Below are 20,212 nucleotides of genomic sequence, written 5' to 3' on the forward strand. Positions count from 1 at the left end.
TGTTGTTTGTTTGTTATATAGAGCATGTAGCTAACATCTAAGCTTTGCAGTAATATTTTAAAATGGCAGTTCCTGTCCACAGACATATAGTCACAGTCAAGAAAAGCCTGTTCTGTTTTGCCATCTGAGGCAAAACAGGAATGTGTTACCCACTGCCATGCCATGTTCCACTACCACCGCGGCTGCTGCTGGAAAGCCCCCCTGTTGCTGAACTTGGCAAGGGCTGGAGCGTTCCACAAGTGTTGCCACTCACCTTCTCTGCCCCAGGGTGGGGAAGACAAGTGGCAATGCCACACACTGGAATTGAATTGATTGAAATACTTTATTGTCACTTTTACAACTTGTATGCAGTGAGATTACACGAGCACCCCCCACTAAACTCTCTTAGTCTTAATTCCTCTCATTTACTGATGCACACCCACCAAAACCGAAAGTCAGTTGCCCTGTTGTTATCTTTTCATTCAGCAGCATAACAGCCCAAGGACAGAATCTGTTCTTTACCCTATTGGTGCAACTAATCATGCTTTTATATCTTCTGCTCGAGGGCAGGCGATCAAGAAAGTGCCGGCCAGGGTGTGAATCATCCCTAAGAATTTTGCTCACTCTCCTGAGGCAACGTTCTTCCACGATGTCATCCAGCGGATTCACGGGACAGCCCATAATATCTTGTGCTGTATTCACCACCCTCTGTACGCTACTTCTTAGCGTACCACACCGTGATGCAGTATAAAAGTATGACTGCCTCTAAATGGTGAAATCAGGCGGTGTGTGTGTGTGTGTGTGTGTGTGTGTGTGTGTGTGTGTTGATCTGGCAGAAGCAGAAGCAGTGGGGCTGTACTGTGGTTATTTATATTGTGCATTTGGAAGCAAGAGGATGCATACAAATGGACTCTCCCTAAAAAAAAAACCTGTCCAGTCCAAAAATATGGTTCAAAAGCTTTACTAACAGAACTTGCTCCAAAACAGGCTTACAACAATCATGTTACATCCAGATAGTTGCATAAAATCATGTGCTGATCCTAGCATCGGCTGGGCATCTTAGAAATGTTAATTTCTTCTAAGCAGAGTTGAGAACATAGCATTGCCTCTCCTGCAAACAGACTGCGTTAGCCTGGAGGTTGCTTACTCCTGGAGAGAGTCATTAGCACCCCACACTCTTCAGGTGGCTTGAGAGAACAAAGACTAACTCACAAAAAAGGGATATCCAAAAATTAACATATACATAGGGCTGAAATTCCATCTCTTTCATGTGACCTGAGTTAAACAGCTCATGTCAGAGTAGCAGAGATACAGTCTCAGTTAATTGTTTGATTGTTAGGCACTCTGCTGCTCTTGCCTAGATTCAATTCAATTTTACATTGCTGTGTCTTCAGCAGTCTACATACAGAGTTATTTTCCAATGAAACTATACTTAACAGGCAGGTGGGGCATCGCCTCTTGCAATTCTGCTGCCTGAGACAGGTACTTCAGTTCACTTCATTGGTGGGCCAGCCCTGGTTACAGTGTGGGAGCCATTTGGGCAGCCATCTTCTCTGCCAGGTTTTTTCAGCGGTGGGCACCACTTCTAGAATCTTCTCACTAGGGAGGTATGCTTGGTGCTGTCTTTATCTATTTGGTGGAGATGAATCAGCGTATAGGGAGGAGGTTCAAAAAGTCTCGACATGGTGCCTAGAGAACAACTTGCACCTAAATATCAGTAAGACAAAGGGGATGGTATTGGACTTTCGGAGGAAGAGAGGGGAACTAGCCCTGTTGTATATCAGGGAGGGCTGTGTGGAGAGAGTCTCTTCCTTCAAATTCCTGGGAGTTTACCTTAGTGAAGACCTCACTTGGAAAATCAATACAACCCAGGTGGTTAGAAAGGCCCAACAAAGACTCCATTTCCTTAGGGTCTTGCGTAAGAACAATGTCAAACAAAAATTGATCTTCTCTTTCTACTGGTCCACAATAGAAAGTGTCCTTCCATACTGTATCACAGTGTGGTATGCTGGATTGACAGCCATGGACAGGAAGTCCCTACAGAGGGTGGTGAATACAGCACATGACATCATGGGCTGTCCCCTGAGTTTGCTAGATGACATCGCAGGAGACCACTGCCTCAGGAGAGCGAGGAAAATTTTCAGGGACGACTCACACCCCAGCCAGCACCTCTTTAATCCCCTACCTTCGGGCAGGAGATACAGAACTATAGTCAGCCGCACCAACAGGTTAAAGAACAGTTTTTATCTGTGAGCTGCTGAATGGAAAAAAAATAGTGGTGAAATTGACTTCCAACAAGCACACAGTGTGAACAAGACTGAGTGTATGGGGGGGGGGGGCTCATTTAATTTCACTGCACACAGGTGGTGTAGTGACAATAAAGGTTTATTATTATTATTATTATTATTATTATTATTATTATTATTATTATTATTATTTTAGGCACCAGGTTATGACTCTTCTTTTTACCTGGGCTTTTGGTCCGTAATTTGAAGAGTGGCGTTGTGGCCTCTTTTAGTGTGGTAGAATCAGTAAGTCCCAATCCGTTTCCTTTGTTTTACTGTGTTTTAACAATTTTCCAACTCAGAGAAGGCATTATCCTCACTAATCATCCCATTCGTGGGACAGAAGCACAGAAAGTTGACAGTACCTCTTACTGCAACATTCAGCCAGTTAGGAATTTGAATGGAGAATGGTGATAATTCAACAGCAATATTTGAAATTCTGGTCAGTCTGTTGTGTATTAACTAGTGTACTAACATGGGAATAGCATATAAAGAAAAGCAACCTGGAAAATCCTGCCCTCACAAAAATGGCATCCTGCCCTCACCAAAAATTGTTAATATGTGTCCCAACTATATTATGCTGCTGCTAAAATCAATTTATGCATCATCATGTGTCATGACATAGAATAAACTCTTTTATTTATATTAACAGAGAATCTCCCATTTATTCCCACTGAATCTTACAACTGTAGAAACAAATAATATGCATTCAAACATTTCCCTAGCGCTTCATTACTGTTTCTCCCAAACCACTGCAGAATACATCAATTGGGCACCAGTCTGCCTTTAATTTTTAAAAGGATTCAGGCCTTGCATTTATGAATGAATAAATCCCACTGAAATCTATGGAACATAATCATGAGTAAATGCATTTAGGGTAGCAACTGGGATGTCAAAGAGCAGATTATCTCTGTTAGAGGCTTACTGACTGCTTGGGCTTCTTACACATCAGGTTATAGAAAAGGCAGCTGTACTGAGAATGCCTTTTTGAATTAAACAAGTGATGTCCTACAAGAGAAAGTGGTGTGTGTGCATGTGCGTTTGTGCATGCGTGCGTGCATGGGGTTTCTGTCCACTTACTGCTTCTCTATCTACTGTTTCTCAGCTTGGTGCCTTAGATGGCGCGGCTCATGCCAGCTGTCTGTCAGCTCAGTCCACACCTTGAGAGTTCACCCTTTTCAGACAGGGGACTGCTTACAGTGGAAAGATTTCCCCGACTGAAGAGGACATCTATTTGTGCATGTTCTCCCTCCCCACTCCTTTCTTTTATGTGACACGTACAGCCCATTGTTTTTACACTTTTGCCATATTTGGGGCCAGGAAGAGGCTCTGCCTCTTGGCCCCTCTCCTCCCCAGCTTCCTCTTCTGCCTCTGATTCTGGACACAGGCTCTTCCTGCCCACAAAACCCTGTTGCTTCTTCAGCTTCTGGCACCTTCTCCTCCCAGTCTGCCTCGTCTCTTTCCTCTAACCATTCATTGTCATCCCACCAATCTATTGGCTCTGAACCTTCTTCCCCTGGAGGTTCCCTTGGGGTTTTCCCAGCTGGTCCTCCCACCCCTCCTTTGCATTCAGCCACCCTGCCTGAGGTTGAGTGGGCAGGACAGTGTAGACAGTGTAGACCAGGCATCCCCAACCTGCGCCCTCCAGATGTTTTGGCCTACAACTCCCATGGTCCCTAGCTAACAGAACCAGTGGTCAGGGATGGTGGGAATTGTAGTCCAAAACATCTGGAGGGCCAAAGGTTGGGGGTGCCTGGTGTAGATCTTACTATAGTACAGTGGTACCTTGTGTTGCATAACCTCCAGGTTACAAAATCTTCAGGTTACGGTCGTGGCAAACCCGAAAGTGTATACTTCCAGGTTTCGCAGCTGGCGCATGCGCAGAAGCTCTCTGCACACCATGCGTGTGCGCAGAAGCAGTGCCTCTAGCTGCTGATTTTTTGGGGTGCGCACGGCACCCTGAAATGAATTAAATCCATAACCAGAGGTACCACTGTATACTCAGTTGCCATATTTGGGGCCAGGAAGGATTTTTTTCCTGCAGACAAATTGACTGGCCTGCAGGTTTTTGCCTACCTCATATCAAACGTCACAACTTTGGGGATTAAGGCACAGGGTTGTATCCTTAGCTGATCAGGTACCCTGGTAAAGGACTCTAGGAAGGACTGTCTCTGTTCAGGAGCCCACACAGGGGCCAAGGGGCCACTGCACTCTTCCCAGTGGCAGCCTTGGTGGGTTTGTAGCACCTGATACAAGTCAAGGGGTCACTCCTAGTTAGGGTTGATCGACACCTACTTATCAACCAACAGTCAGGGTGCTTGATACTGGTTATATACAAAATGCTTGGCCACAGCCTTCTTCCATCTGTAATCAATAAAGGTTGTGGCATATTTCAACTCAACACCAATGTCCTGTGTCTTATTCCATGCTAGGACTCTGCACTGAGCAGCAGGCACCATGCACCTGGGTATGCAATGAAACTAACATTCTCTTTTTATACACTTTACATTGGAAAGAAGAAGTACAACTCAATACATTTTTCAACTCCTGGCAACTGACCAATCAAGTTCAAAGGAATCCATTTATCAACTTTCTGGATAGGTTTACAAGTAGGAAACTCCTGGAAATTCCTTGAAGTCGTTGTAACTAAGTTCCCTTTGTCATCATTACTTGCTTTTAATTTGAGCCATTCTACTATAACTTTCTTGCTAGGCAGTATATCATTATTCCAGGCAATTAGTTACAACACCTGGTAAAAGCTGTTCTGTCTTTAAGATTGATTCCTTTCCTAGTTTCCCCCCAGTAAGGTTCAGGTTTTTTCTGGCAAACAGCTCAATGACAACTCTATCTCTTCTTTTCATTACACCCCAGGAAGGTATTAATTCGGTCCCCGAGACCTGTGATGGACTGGGTGTGGGTTATCAATGGACACTTACTCTTGTTAAAAAAAGAAATACTCTTGTGGTATGACTGATGGCGTGTGACTAGGGATACAGCCTGTTTGGAATAGAAGCGCATTTCCCTTAAAGAATCAGGTCTGCATTTTTGGTAGGCTCCTGGATCCAGCTTTGCTCCTGGGTGGTCAAGTGATGGTTGTGAGCAAGAGCAAGAAGTGTTCACAAACTTCATCTAGTGGGAAATGGAGCACTTAGAATCTTGGGGAGGCTGTATAGGTAAAGTACCATCTTCTTCCACATTATCATGCTAATCCACACAGGGCATCAGGGAAGGCCCTACACAACATTTCATCATTAGCAGAGAGGTGACTGGGTCAGTACATAAGAGTAAGAGTGGGTCTTCCATCAAGTTATGGAACTCCCTGCCCTCTAAGATATTTCTGGCCTACTCTGTGATGGCATTTAAATACCCAGTAAAGTCTGTGTTAAGTTTCTTATGCCCTAGTTTTAAACATGTGTTTTGTCTGCTTTATCTGTTAATGCAGGAAAGACTGCAGGGCAAGCCACAATTTAATGACCCCTGGGGGCGGGCCCAAGCATCCCTATCAGCTGGTTGGGCCTGCTGCTAGGCAAACGCCCGTCCAATGGCTGCCGGCATTAGCCAATAGCCGGCAGCTGGGCAATCCAACCTGCCATTTGTCAGATCACTTGTGGGTTTGGGGGCTGGCCACAACACTACCCACCGAGGGTGAGCTGAGTTCAGGTGCTTAAAAAAAATTATATCCTAGGTGTTTTGGTTTTTTTCCATTGTTGTGAGCTGCCTTGGACATCACAGTAATGGGACAAAAAGGCAGAACGTAAGTAACACACACACACACACACACACAGAGAGAGAGAGAGAGAGAGAGAGAGAGAGAGAGATGTATTAGGTTAACGTCATGCAGGAACATTGCCAAGGCAACAGAGGTGAGGAGGATGATTTGCCATTTGAAATACTTAAATGAAGAATATTCTTCCTGTGTGTGTGAAGACCCCCTCCCTCTTTGACTGCAAGAGCAGAAAACATGCGGTCCCAGTTGCTGAAAACCTGCCCAATTGCTTGCATTTCTGTGTACATGAAAACAAGTGAGGAAATGAAGTGGCAATCACTACCTTGAAAAAGTTTTAAAATGTACAACCATTTCCTTGCTAAATAATTACATTAAATACATCTAAACTACATGTTGCCGAGTAGTAATCAATCTGCAGCCTACCCAAAAGAGGCCACAGAAGAAATTACTTTCAGCCTCTTTGTTTACACAGTTGAGATTAAATTGACAAATGTTACTGTTATTATGAATGATGGCTGGAACTTCCTGTGATTGCTAGATAAAACAAGAAGCCCAGGATTATTGCTGTGATTACCTGGGAAACAGAAAAAACATACTCTAATCAGGCTTGCAGTTTGAACAGTCTGACTGATCTCTCCCCTCTTCTCTCTAATGTTCAAATCCCACTTTTAGAATTTTTAATTGACTGACTTTGTCATTTGAGAGTTATACACTGTAATAAATAATCAGAACATTATGTGAAAATGGTTTGTGGGTGAAATACGATAATTGAGAGCACTGTTCCTGTCACAAATAACCAATGGTGATGATTTCCAAGCCATTGATTCTGAGCTACTTTTGCAGAAGTCAACGGGCCATTGAGAACATTAATCGTTCAACCTAGACCCACTTTCATTTGGGGAGCCATTTCTTTTTACCCTACATTTGCATGTTGGTGCTGCTGCTGTTGCAACCCACATTAGATCAAATCATGACATGGCAGAGGGTCTTAACCAGGCATAGGCAACCTTCAGCCCTCCAGATATTTTGGCCTATAACTCCCATGATCCCTAACTAACAGGACCAGTGGTCAGGGATGATGGGAATTGTAGTCCAAAACATCTGGAGGGCCGAAGGTTGCCTATGCCTGGTCTTAACCCACCAGCTGAAGACCAATGACATAGAAAATAGTTGTTCTAGGTGCAGTGTGCTCTGCAGGGAGAGCACTATTCAGCACTTAGTTGCACATGATCACATCACAGTAGCACACAGGTGACTCTAGATCAGTGTTTCCCAACCTTGGGTCTCCAGCTGTTTGAGGACTACAATTCCCATCATTCCTGACCACTGGTGTTGCTAGCTAGGGATGATGGGAGTTGTAGTTCAAAAACAGCTGGAGGCACAAGGTTGGGAAACACTGCTCTAGATGATCAATGAATAACCCCCAAAACAGCTAGGAATGACCTTCTGGGTTCATAGATGGACTATATAAGAATGGTCTGTTTATTTGCTTCTCTGTGGACATACAATTTGGCTGCCCACTTTTAGAATCTGATGAGGAGGCCACATGGATCTTTCGTTTGATCCAGTATGGCAATTGCTATGTTCTTAGCTAATGACTTGCTAAAGGCCGCATAAACATAGGAAGCAGCAATGTTAGGGCTGCCATATGTCATTACCAGGATTTCAAAGGCGGAATTGACGTCCCGGGGAAATTTCCGAAATGTGGCACTTTGTCCTGGATCTTAGGCAAGTCAATCAAAAAATTGCATTACAAAGTTTGCATTACAAAGTTTGCAAATTTGCATTACAAAGTTCAAGTTTTGGGGTGTCCTGGTTTTTACTTTTTTGAAATATGGAAACCCTAAGCGATGTGAAGTTGCAGGCATTCGCATATCATTAGGATGGTGATATGTGCTGATGCAAGTATGTCTGCCCTTAGATGACCGTGAGTTTTCTCCCGATTTCAAAACTGCATCATTTAAGAAACTTTCAAAAATCATTTCTCTGTCTGTTCTTGGCAGATTTCTACATTACAGAGTGAGACTGCACTTTGCAAGGATTTAAATAATGCTGTGGAGAAATATGGCTAGATCAGAAGGGAAGTTATATAGACACCTTTGGGGACCGTAAACAGCAATGCCAATACAGATAAAGGCATCACTTAAAAGCTTTTTAAATTGCACTCTATGTAGCCGTCTCATCGCAAGGGGAATACCAGCTACTTGCAATTCCTATCTCCTTCCACTTCCATAATTTATCTAGCTCAAAGAAGCAATAATCAATTATCAAGTACATAGGCATAACCCAGGTCCCCTAAAAGAGCTGTCCTGGCACATTCCAGTGGTATGGAAATGTATTAATGTAGATAAGAGAGCACAGGTTGTGAGCATTTGATGAGGTTTGTGAACATTTCCTATCATGTTGTAAAATATAATCAACTGATAAAGATGTACCTTACCGTGTAAGCCATTGTCAGAGACTGTCAGTAAATGTAAGCCAAATGTTAAGCTCTTCTTTTAAATCTTCTCAGATACTCTTTTGTGCCCATGCATTCACCAGAGTATAATGTTGGCTGAGCAGCTGTGGAAGTTGTACTCTTTGCATGTCTATTTAAAAAGAGAATGGTTGTCAAGAAAAACAAAAGCGGAAGAGCGATAGCTCAGTGGTAGAGAACATGAGTTTAAAGCAAGTAGTCCCAAACTCAACCCCTGGCATTCCCAGTTAGGGCTGGAAAAGGCTCGCGTTTGAAACTCTGGAGAGTTGTTGCCAGTCTAAATTATGCTGATCTAGATAGATCAATATGGCAGCTTCCAATCTTCTATTTATGCTGGGATACAGCTTCAGTACCATCTCAGCCCATTCTAAGGATTCAGACACACTTCTGCTACTCCCATGCCAAGAATGCATGGGTCTGAGCGGTTTTCTGTTTGCCCCACCACTTTCCCCTCAAAGTGGTCAGAATCGGAGCAAGCATCAGCCCACAGTGATTCTCTTTATGGCAGAATTGGAGCAAGCACCAGCCCATGGGAAACCCCATTGACATTTGCTCCAATTCAGTGATAAAAGATTGGGTTTCCACAGGGGAAAGTTGCGTGACAAGCAGAAGTCTGAACAAGCCCTCAGTCTTTGCCTGTCTTGTCCTCCTGAAGGGTGGAAGGTGTATCTAGTAAAGTAGAGGAGGAGGGAAGTTCAGGTTGAGGAACTTATAGCATTTAACTGTAGAGAGCCCTTCAAATGCCACTTCCTCCCCCCTCCGCAAAAAAATAAAAGGGTAGTGAGTCACAGCAGCAGCTACTCTCAGGCTAGGTGACAGGTAAGGCAAGGCTAGACAGACTAGAAGAAGCTGTCCAAGTTTAAGAAGTCTATGATCAGGGCAAGGAGTTTAGAACTGCAGGGAAGCAGTGGAATTATCAATGGGTTGACACCGCCATGTGCCAATCTTTTAAGGATGGGGCAGGTTGAGATTACTCGTGAGCCTATTGAGTGTGCAAACACCCACAGCAGTGGGGATGATGTGTTTCTTCCCAGTGATAGGAGCACCACCAGGTTTTAGATGACCAGGTTCTGCCCTGCCCTTCTGACTCTGCTACCTCCACCCCAGTGGTTGGCTGGTGCTCAACCTGGGGAGATGGGAGGTTGACAAAGGCAGATCTGGGGGAACACAACTGGTTTGGTAGCAGGAAGCTTCAGGGGTGCAGCAGCAAGCGCCACAACTATGACATTGAAGGAAGAGGTGGGGGCACCAGATTTTGGCATTGCATTGGGTGCAAGTGAAATTTTAGATACCAATCTGAAGGTAGAAGCCCAGCTTCCTCATCTGCGGCAGCTATAGCCTAGATGGGAGAAGTGTCTGTCTCCTTCTGGGTCAGAAACTGGTTTTCTTGATCAAATCTATCTTGGGGTGTGTGTGGATTATTAACATCTCTTTTTTGGTACTAAGCTTATACCAAGAACAAACTTAGTTGGTCTCTAAGGTGCTATTGGACAATTATATAATATATATATATACTGCGTCAAACCAGCATGGCTACCTACCTGAATCTGGGTACAAAAAAGTGAACTATACATACCATCAGTGTGGTACAGTATGGGTGTTACTAAATTCATATCTAAAAGCAAGATGTGAACCGCATACAAATATTTTACTACCTGGTGAGCCTGGTGGTTGGGCGGCCTGTGGACTTCCCTGTGTTGATACAAAAATGGCAAGAAATTCATTATACACATCTGTTACTATTAACTGTCAAACCTTCCCAGCAAAAACTGGATTTCTATAAAGCTTTCCAATTTGTTTTCCCTTGCATGACAGAAAGGAATATAAATTGGTTCTCCTTCAGTTTCTATTTTTAGAAGAAATCAAATGGCTCACACGTTCATCTTAAGCAATGCAGACAGAAAGCTGGAGAGCCTCAGCCACAGATATACATTCTCATTATCCTGACCACATCCTGTACAACCACTTTCTTTTGGGTTGCCCTAACTAGTCACTGGGAATGATAACTTGTTGCATCTTGTTGATTTGAACAAGTAAAATAATATGTTAATTCATGGCTTTTCTTATAACATGTGTTTCAGAATTATTGCAATAGTTGCCTAGAAAATGTGCAACATGATAATTAACATGGGTATTAGAATTTTAAAAAAAAATTAAACAAACCCTGCATTCTTTTCATTAAGCATGTAATCAATATATAATCTATGATATAAGGGATGTATGAGGTTTTCCTCTTGTTATGTTAGTAAGATGAATGGAAGAATGGAAGAAAGGAGTTACTATCCATTAGTAAGGTTAGAAGAGTGAAACAGAGCACAACACTTCTTCCCCATTTGCCAGGATTAAGCTGCAGCTTCAACCAATATAGCGCAAGCAATATTTAATACTTCTGAATATAAACATGACATTCAGAATTATTCTGCCATAGAATGTCTATCAATATTTTCTATGAGGAAACAGAATGGGTCAAAGTCCTCTATGCTCATCTTCTTCTGACCACTGAAAAAGTTTCATTTATTGTCTTGCCAGGAAGGCAAAACTCCATCTGAGGACTGTGTTTTATCCACCATGATCGCCTCTTTTAATTTTGTTTGATTTCCCCCCCCCCTCTAATATGGTTTAAAATTAACAAGCTACCTTGAATAAAACAGAAATACCAGACACTATGGATGGGGGAGAAATTCACAAACAAAGGCTGCTTTTAGCCTTTTAGTTTTAAGTAATTCAGAATGCTTTAAGGCAGACTGGATTTCCCCAGTATCTCTCCCCACCCTTAAAATACCGGTAACAATCACACAAAAAATAGTCTTGTAAGAGGTAAAAATAACATTTTACTCACTCAGAAAACTTGTTGAAGAATAACAATAATAGCAGCTTTGTTCAGGCAGTCTTAAAATGGTAATTCCGTTACAAAGACATACGTAAGTTTAGCTTAAAATGGTGGTCAGACATGCAGATGTTACATTGTTGGCAGAGAGGAAAGAGATGGAAAGAACGGGAGAGGGTGTGCTCAGGTAAGTTGGAGAATATATAGCTATGCCCACTCCCAGCCCCCATCAGGGCACAGTGGGAGTGTCTCTCACAGAGTTCTCTCTAGCAAGAGAAATGTAAAGTATTGCACTTGGGCAAAAAAAATGAGAGGCACAAATACAAGATGGGTGACACCAGGCTTGAGAGCAGTACATGTGAAAAGGATCTAGGAGTCTTGGTTGACCACAAACTTGACATGAGCCAACAGTGTGATGTGGCAGCTAAAAAAGCCAATGCAATTCTGGGCTGCATCAATAGGAGTATTGCATCTAGATCAAGGGAAGTAATAGTGCCACTGTATTCTGCTCTGGTCAGACCTCACCTGGAGTACTGTGTCCAGTTCTGGGCACCACAGTTCAAGAAGGACACGGACAAACTGGAACGTGTCCAGAGGAGGGCAACCAAAATGGTCAAAGGCCTGGAAACGATGCCTTATGAAGAACAGCTAAGGGAGCTGGGCATGTTTAGCCTGGAGAAGAGGAGGTTAAGGGGTGATATGATAGCCATGTTCAAATATATAAAAGGATGTCACATAGAGGAGGGAGAAAGGTTGTTTTCTGCTGCTCCAGAGAAGCGGACACAGAGCAATGGCTCCAAACTACAAGAAAGAAGATTCCACCTAAACATTAGGAAGAACTTCCTGACAGTAAGAGCTGTTCGACAGTGGAATTTGCTGCCAAGGAGTGTGGTGGAGTCTCCTTCTTTGGAGGTCTTTAAGCAGAGGCTTGACAACCATATGTCAGGAGTGCTCTGATGGTGTTTCCTGCTTGGCAGGGGGTTGGACTCGATGGCCCTTGTGGTCTCTTCCAACTCTATGATTCTATGATTCTATGATTCTAGGTTTAGAGGAAAACTTTGTGATCTTCGGCTCCTATCATGTGCCTATCTAGCAAAACATGAATTGTTGGTTTGATTGCATTTTAAATACCGCATATTCCTAGGCATTGGTTTGGAACGTGATTTTTATTTTTGAAAAATGCTTTCTTTGTAATCTTCGGTTATTTTAATTAACAGTTGATTTTGAGTGTATTTTAGCAATTGGCTTTTGAGTTTCTTTCATTTGCAACTTTGAGTAAAATAATGATTTAGAAAGGTGGTTCAAAATAAATAAATAAAACACACCACACAGCAACTAGCAAAACAATCCTACGGCAGCGTTATTTTTGGAAATATTCCCTCTATCAGGAAAAAAAGAAAACAATTCACACTGAAGGACTAGTGCATGAATGCCAAAACAAAACAAACCCACTCATTATGAATAAGATTTCCATGCATTTCACACACACGAGGCTTCCTTATATAAACCACCCTGATAGGTGCTATTCATGAGCTGAATCAATTTTTAAAGCAGAGAGGAATTTATCATATGCTGAAATAAAACTTAAAAGGCCGAATTACATTCTGAGCACAGGTCCTGAGAACATTGGAGAAAGCTGAAAAATCCTGTTCATTGGCGGATTGTCTATGACAATTTTCAGCTTAAGAATACACAGATACTTTGTTGTGAGGTTTGGCACACAACAGTTACCCGTCCTAATAAAAACTGCCTACTACAAGAAAAATAATGGACTGGACCATTAGGCATTGCCAAAACTCTATGCCAGATATGATTCAATGACACAAAGTATGTACAAATGTTTTGCTGAGGATATTTTCTCTTTGACTAGTGTACCAAGCTTCTATAGATGTACTGGGAAAGAGAACAGAAAGGAAGCACCTATCATTTCTTTACATAGTAAACTATGGCATCCACTATCCCAATATACGGTGATGGCCATATGGAATGGAATATCCGGCAGAAGGGCTCCCCCTTGAATATACCAATTATCAATTCAAGTGCCAATCTACATTGGCTTTATAGCCGAAGAGGAGCTGCTGAGAAGGAAATGCACAACAGCATGCTCAGGGGAAACCCAAGACATGCAAAACAGGTAGAATAAAACTTGAAGAACGAGTCTCAAAATACAGTGGTACCTCGGGTTACGTACGCTTCAGGTTACATATGCTTCTGGTTACAGACTCCACTAACCAAGAAATATTACCTCAGGTTAAGAACTTTGCTTCAGGGTGAAAACAGAAATCACGCAGTGGCGGCAGCAGGAGGCCCCATTAGCTAAAGTGGTGCTTCAGGTTAAGAACAGTTTTAGGTTAAGAAAAGACCTCCAGAATGAATTAAGTTCTTAACCCGAGGTACCACAATGAGGACAGGGGATGCCTTGTAGCCACAGAATGCAGAGAGAACAGAGTTTTTATTGGTTGGTGGGATAATGGAAAACTGAGATGAAGGGGAAATGGAATGGAACAGAGTAGTGTGATAGAATGCATGATTGGATGGATAGTGATCAGGAATACTCCACACTGCAACATTTTATTACAGTTGAGCTGCAGGTCATAGAATTATAGAACTGTAGAGCTGGAAAGGACCCTGAGGATCATCTCGATTCTCCACATACCTTCAATGCAGGAATGTGCAGCTCTCCCATATGGGGGTCAAATCTGCAACCCGGGCGTTATCAGCACCATGCTCTAAGCAACTGAGCTATCCAGCTACATGTGAATGGTTGTCTTGTACTAGAATATTGTGTACAGTGGCCTTGATATTCTGTTGTGTGCTCCTATAGCTGGCATTGCTCCAGTGATGAGTTCAGCCTAAATAAAGTCCACTGCTTTTTATAGCTGTCAAACTGGTAGCTTTCACAAAAATTAAAGTGCTTCTTTGGAAGTGTGTGTGTGTGTGTGTGTGTGTGTGTGTGTGTGTGTGTGTTTAAAAAAAGCACTATTGCAAGCAATTGGTAAGGAGTGCAGATAAAATTTGCATGCTAAAAAAAGCTTTTAGCAAAATATCTTGCATGAAGAAAATTAGCCATATTCCCATAGCAATCTCAGATCCCTGATCATAAGATGGAAAGTCACACTCTTCCATGCTAATCTGCAGTCACACAAGGGCTGTATTTGGTTGTTCTCTCCTTATCAGAAAGCCCAAATGCATAACATCAAGTTTATTTGCTTGAACGCAGCATCTGGCTTATGCCCTGAGAACTCCACTTTCTAAACACTTGTCTTAGAAGTAGCATTTCATTGTTAATTAAACTGATTCAACACAACCGTTAGGTATAAACACTTTATAAGCTCTTAGCAGCAAGCGTGTCAAAACAGTGTCTCAGACAATTAACTGAGCCATGCTGGCCCATACACCCTTCACAAAAGACCTCTCTTAATATGATAGTCAAATAGCATTTGAAACCCACATTGGAATCTCAAGTAATGGATCGCTTTATAGCCTAATTAGTCCATTTCAGTTTCACAACATTTTGTGGCAATTTCTCTGTTGCCTAAGCAACAGGTTTTCTCATGTCCTGTAGAAATAGAGGAGAGCGAAGCTTTTGTCTCTCTCGTATTTCTTTTGCTCAGCATATTATTCATTATTCATTTGAGCAACTACATTGTAGATATTTCATCAGCCTTGAAAAGTGTAATCCACAATATATATCTGAGAGAGCATGGCCACATTTGTCCATTTCTCTGGCTATGCGTTGTTTTAACTGAAGGTTTTATATTTCATGTCAGTGTATCCATTTTTTCTATATAAAATTAAAATCACCATTAAGAAAAGTAAAAGATATCATAAAATGTAAATAGAAGAAGGGAAAAACATAGAATGTTAATCCAGAATCAGAACCTGTGAAGGCGGTGAAGGTCCTGTGTGAGTGCCTTTTGGCGGTTGGAGGATGGATGGCGGCTAACGGATTGAGGTGGAATCCTGACAAGACAGAAGTACTGTTTTGGGGGGACAGGGGGCGGGCTGGTGTGGGGGACTCCCTGGTCCTGAACTGTGCCCCTGAAGGACCAGGTGTGCAGCCTGGGAGTCATTCTGGACTCACAGCTGTCTATGAAGGCACACGTCAATTCTAATCAGCTCCATCTGGTACGCAGGCTGAGACCCTACCTGCCCACGGACTGTCTCACTAGAGTGGTGCATGCTCTAGTTATCTCTCGCTTGGACTACTGCAACGTGCTCTACGTGGAGCTACCTTTGAAGGTGACCCGGAAACTACCACTAATCCAGAATGCGGTAGCTAAACTGATAACTGGGAGAGGCTACCGAGACCACATAACACCGGTCTTGAAAGACCTACATTGGCTCCCAGTATGTTTCCAAGCACAATTCAAAGTGTTGGTGCTGGCCTTTAAAGCCCTAAGCGGCCTCGGCCCAATATACCTGAAGGAACTTCTCCACTCCCATCATTCAAACTGGACACTGAGGTCCAGCTCTGAGGGCCTTCTGGCGGTTCCCTCACTGTGAGAAGTGAAGTTACAGGGAACCTTGCAGAGGGCCTTTTCGGTAGTGGCACCCGCCCTGTGGAAAGCCCTCCCATCAGATGTCAAAGAAATAAACAATTATCTGACATTTAGAAGACATCTGAAGGCAGCCCTGTTTAGGGAAGTTTTTAATGACTGATGTTTTAATGTATTTTTAAACTTTTGTTGGAAGGTGCCAATAGTGGATGGGAAAACCCAACCAGATGGGCGGGGTAGAAATAATTATTATTTGTGAATCCTTTTGATGAAAGCTGACTCTGCCATGTGCTATCTTTTTGCCATGAGAGTGAAAACAAGTTCATCCTAACAGTGAATGGGGAAGTACAAATGTGTGCAAGGGGTCCTTAGGGGATAGCTGCAAATCCCATGGATACTCATTGGGAGTCAGTTCAGTATAGTGGTTAGAATGTTGGACTAGGACTGGGGAGACCAGAGTTCAAATCCCCACTCAGCTATGAAGCTCAGGGGCTGACCTTGGATCAGACACTGTCTCCTAACCTAACCTACCAACAGGATTGTTGTGAGAATAAAACGGGGAGTCGGAGAACCCTTGGGGGGTATGTATGTAATAATAAATAAATAAATGTAACAGAGCACCAATGCTGTGGAAAAAAGAAAAGAAATGTAGTTTTAGGTAAAGGACCCCTGACCATTAGGTTCAGTCGTGACCGACTCTGGGGTTGCGGCGCTCATCTTGCTTTATTGGCCGAGGGAGCCAGCGTACAGCTTCCGGGTCATGTGGCCAGCATGACTAAGCCACTTCTGGCGAACCAGAGCAGCACACGGAAATGCTGTTTACCTTACTGCTGGAGTGGTACCTATTTATCTACTTGCACTTTGATGTGCTTTCGAACTACTAGGTTGGCAGGAGCAGAGACCGAGCAATGGGAGCTCACCCCGTTGCGGGGATTTGAACCGCTGACCTTCTGATCAACAAGTCCTAGGCTCTGTGGTTTAACCCACAGCATGTAGTTTTAGGAAGAGGGAATTTGAATCAGAGCAGTGGTGTGGGATACTTAACCTTCACCCTGCTCATGACTTCATTTTCAAACTGAATCCTATGAAGTCGGGATGGGGAAGAAAAATGTACAATTCTGGCAGTATCTTTTTCAATCTCATCTTCATTAACTTGAAACAGTTTGGGGAGCACTCTTGTGCTCAGGTTCTCTTTGTGAGCTTTCCATGGGTATCTGGCTGATCACTGTGCGAATGGGATACTGGGTTTGATGGGCTTTTGGGCTGATCCATCATATGCTGTTATGAAGGACTGAGTTCTCTGGAAGTCTAACATTTTGAAAACAGAACCTACATTTGGAGCCCAATCAATCTCACACTCTTCCCGTCCATTTTTTAAGGCTTAAATTGGTTGTCCTTAGAATGCATGATGGGTAGCAGAACTTGCCTCATTAAATAGTGAGTACCTTAGTATTAAGAAGCATTTATCATGCGATAAAGTTAAGAACGCGTTCACTTTTCATGTCAATACAACGCACACATTGAAGTCCTACCTACAGCCATGTGGTTCAATTAAATATGCAGAGTTTTTAAAAACTGCCTGAAGGAAACCAAACAACAACATTGTACCAAGCTGATCTCAAAGGCAAATTGGACACTGATGGTACTTTGCGTTAGTTGACCAAGCACTTCACAACAAATCTGTCATTTATTGACTTCTTCTTTATCCTAGATTTATGAACCCCCAACTTTACTTCACGAATCACTTAGAAGAAACTGACAAAAAACAGAGAAAGAGCATGAGATAATTTTAGTAAAAAGTGATGCATTTCCCTGTCAGCTTTTTCTCTTTCAGTTGGCTGTGCACATTATGCTGCAGGGAGTGTTCTGCTTGCTTACAAGAAATAATCGTCCATCAGTAAAAGATGATTTAAAAATATGTAGTGTTACATTTTGTATTCTGACTGTGTTGTCCTGCAGCTTTCATTTGCTTTTTTGCCTTGAGAAGGCTGATGCAGCCTTCATAATTGGGATGACGTTTTCTTCATTGGTCTGCTTCTTGTTCAGAGAATGAGAGGGGTTTTTATATAAAAAGATAAAGAAGTTACAGTCACACCTTTGCAGGGAAAAAATGTTAAGATATATGATTTTGATGTGGACATCTGATACATTGTCAAAAAGGGGGGGATGCATCACATAGAAAAAAGACTCTGCATATAGTATACATAAGCTGATGCATATTAATAGACAACAATTTATAAATAATGGGTGATGTCCAACTAATTAACACTTAGGGATGGGCAAATAAAGTGGTACCTCGGGTTACATATGCTTCAGGTTACATACACTTCAGGTTACAGACTCCGCTAACCTAGAAATAGTACCTCGGGTTAAGAACTTTGCTTCAGGATGAGAACAGAAATCGTGCTCTGGCAGTGTGGCGGCAGCAGGAGGCCCCATTAGCTAAAGTGGTGCTTCAGGTTAAGAACAGTTTCAGGTTAAGAACAGACCTCCAGAATGAATTAAGTACTTATCACGAGGTACCACTGTATGTCAATTTCAGTTTCTTCCCATTTCTCATTTTCCTGGTCTTAAATTCAGTTCACATTTTAGTGTGATTTTTCCCTAATGTACATGTTTTCCCACAGCAATTTCCCCCAATGTAACCATTTGTGTACGTTATTTTCACTAATGACATACAATTTATGCATATCTTACTGCAGCATAGGCACATTTGTGCACATTGTTTAGCTGGAGAATGGCATTGCAAAATGTGAAGAAGTGTGAATTCTGAAGCAGGGCTGTGCTTTGATTCACATATTGCTTCGGAAAGTGTGAGTTAGATAGGTTCATCCTTAAAATGAAAACATAATCATACTTTCTCTCCCCTTCCCCTGCCACATCCCTATGCATACTCAGAGCAGACCCACTGAAACCACTGGATCTTCCCCGTCCTCTCTCTTAAACTGAATTTAAGATTGGAAAAATCAGAATAATAATTTGACAGATTTGTCCGCACCTACACCAGACCAGCACTACTTGTCCCCAGCGAATGCAGCAGCTGCAAGATCCAATGAGGCATCACATCAAACTCCAAGTTTAGCTTTCTTTGTTTGGCTTCGCCTGGAACCAATGATGATACCTCTCCTCCCACCTCAAAACACTCACATATCCCCAGGGCCACTGCAGATTCAATCAGCAGTCAACTGGGGAAAGTGCCATCTGGAAGCACCCAAAGGATGTTCCTCAGCTTACTATCATTTTCCAAGCTCTGGCAGTTTGCTTGGAAGGTAACAGTTAAAAAGAAATAGAAATGCAATGCTCTCATTCACAAAGAGGGTTGTTGTGACGTTCTGAAGCTGGTGTACAAATCCCCTTGACGGGTTCCAGTATAATTTCAGATAGTCAATGCCATCATCCTAAAAAGGAAACCTCAGAAATTGCAGCTGAGAAAAGCAGCTAATGCAAACTCAAAGGGCAAAGCTCTTTTAGTGTTTGCTTTGTTCTAAGCACATTTCTGTTGACATACCACTCTCTCCTTAAATGCTTTATGATCTTTTGGTGAACCATCTAAAGGACGTAATTTTTTGGATTCTGTCCCTCAGAATCCTTTGAAGGATTAATAAATAACCTCTCTCCCAGTGTTGGAAGCACTGACCTGATGGAAAGAAGGGGGTAAAATTGATTCAGTTTACAGTTTAATGCAAAGCTACCTAGCCTTTGAAATTTGCACTTCCGTGAATTTTGTAACGCAGTTCTCCAGTCAAATAATGTGTACCATTATTTGTATATATTTAGGGGAAAGTGTACACAACACTGAATTATCACCACCACCACCACCATCATCATTAGAATTTATATACTGTCCTATACCCGCAGGTCCTAGGATAAATGTATTGATGAAAATAACAGTAAAAGTGCATTATTAAGGACAATTGCATGAAAAAATGTCAGTGAGGAGAAATGTGCACTACAACACTGGTTTCAAAACTGTTCAGAACTCAAGACTGGAGAAACTGAGGAATTAAAAAAGTAGTCCTGCCCTCTCCAAGCTCTTTTTAAACTTAAAAAAACCCTCAGAGGGGAGAGTTCTGATTAGGGGTCTTCAGCTATATTGTGTAGTTTATTCCTTTGACCCTATATTTCAAGTGATACCACAATCTTCAAGCCACCTCTCTCATTGCAGTGCATTTTACAATTTTCATGAATCCCTTCAAAATAGGCGTGCAGTGGGCAGGGATGGGATTTTGAACCTGAAGCAGAGACTAATGTATTGAATGTGGCAAACAATTTACAAATCTCATATCTAAATCTACAAAGGAGTTATCCCATGGCAGTAGGTCATGTATTTCTCTTATTTATTTACACAAGTATTTCTATACTGCCTATCACAATCTGTCACAAGGCTATGTACATGTTAAAAGAATAAAACAGTAGAAT

The 20,212-nt window shown here is 42.3% G+C and overlaps 2 long non-coding RNA genes across 2 annotated transcripts in view; one reads left to right on the plus strand and one right to left on the minus strand.

The window, feature by feature from the left end:
* LOC309327649 overlaps nt 1–20,212 on the plus strand; it is a 163,691-nt gene that overhangs the window by 92,892 nt on the left and 50,587 nt on the right. The gene's annotated exons all lie outside the window — the stretch shown is intronic.
* Nucleotides 1–20,212, minus strand: part of LOC309327432 — a 200,799-nt gene that overhangs the window by 10,675 nt on the left and 169,912 nt on the right. The window contains exons 3-4 of the long non-coding RNA XR_014150540.1: nt 10,123–10,159; nt 8,432–8,579 (exon numbers count right to left, since the gene is read on the minus strand). This is a non-coding gene — a long non-coding RNA (uncharacterized lncRNA). The remainder of the gene's footprint in view (nt 1–8,431; nt 8,580–10,122; nt 10,160–20,212) is intronic.

This window comes from Podarcis erhardii (genome assembly GCF_964252035.2).
Source record: "Podarcis erhardii genome assembly, chromosome: 1".
In the NCBI taxonomy this organism is placed as follows: Eukaryota; Metazoa; Chordata; class Lepidosauria; order Squamata; family Lacertidae; genus Podarcis; species Podarcis erhardii.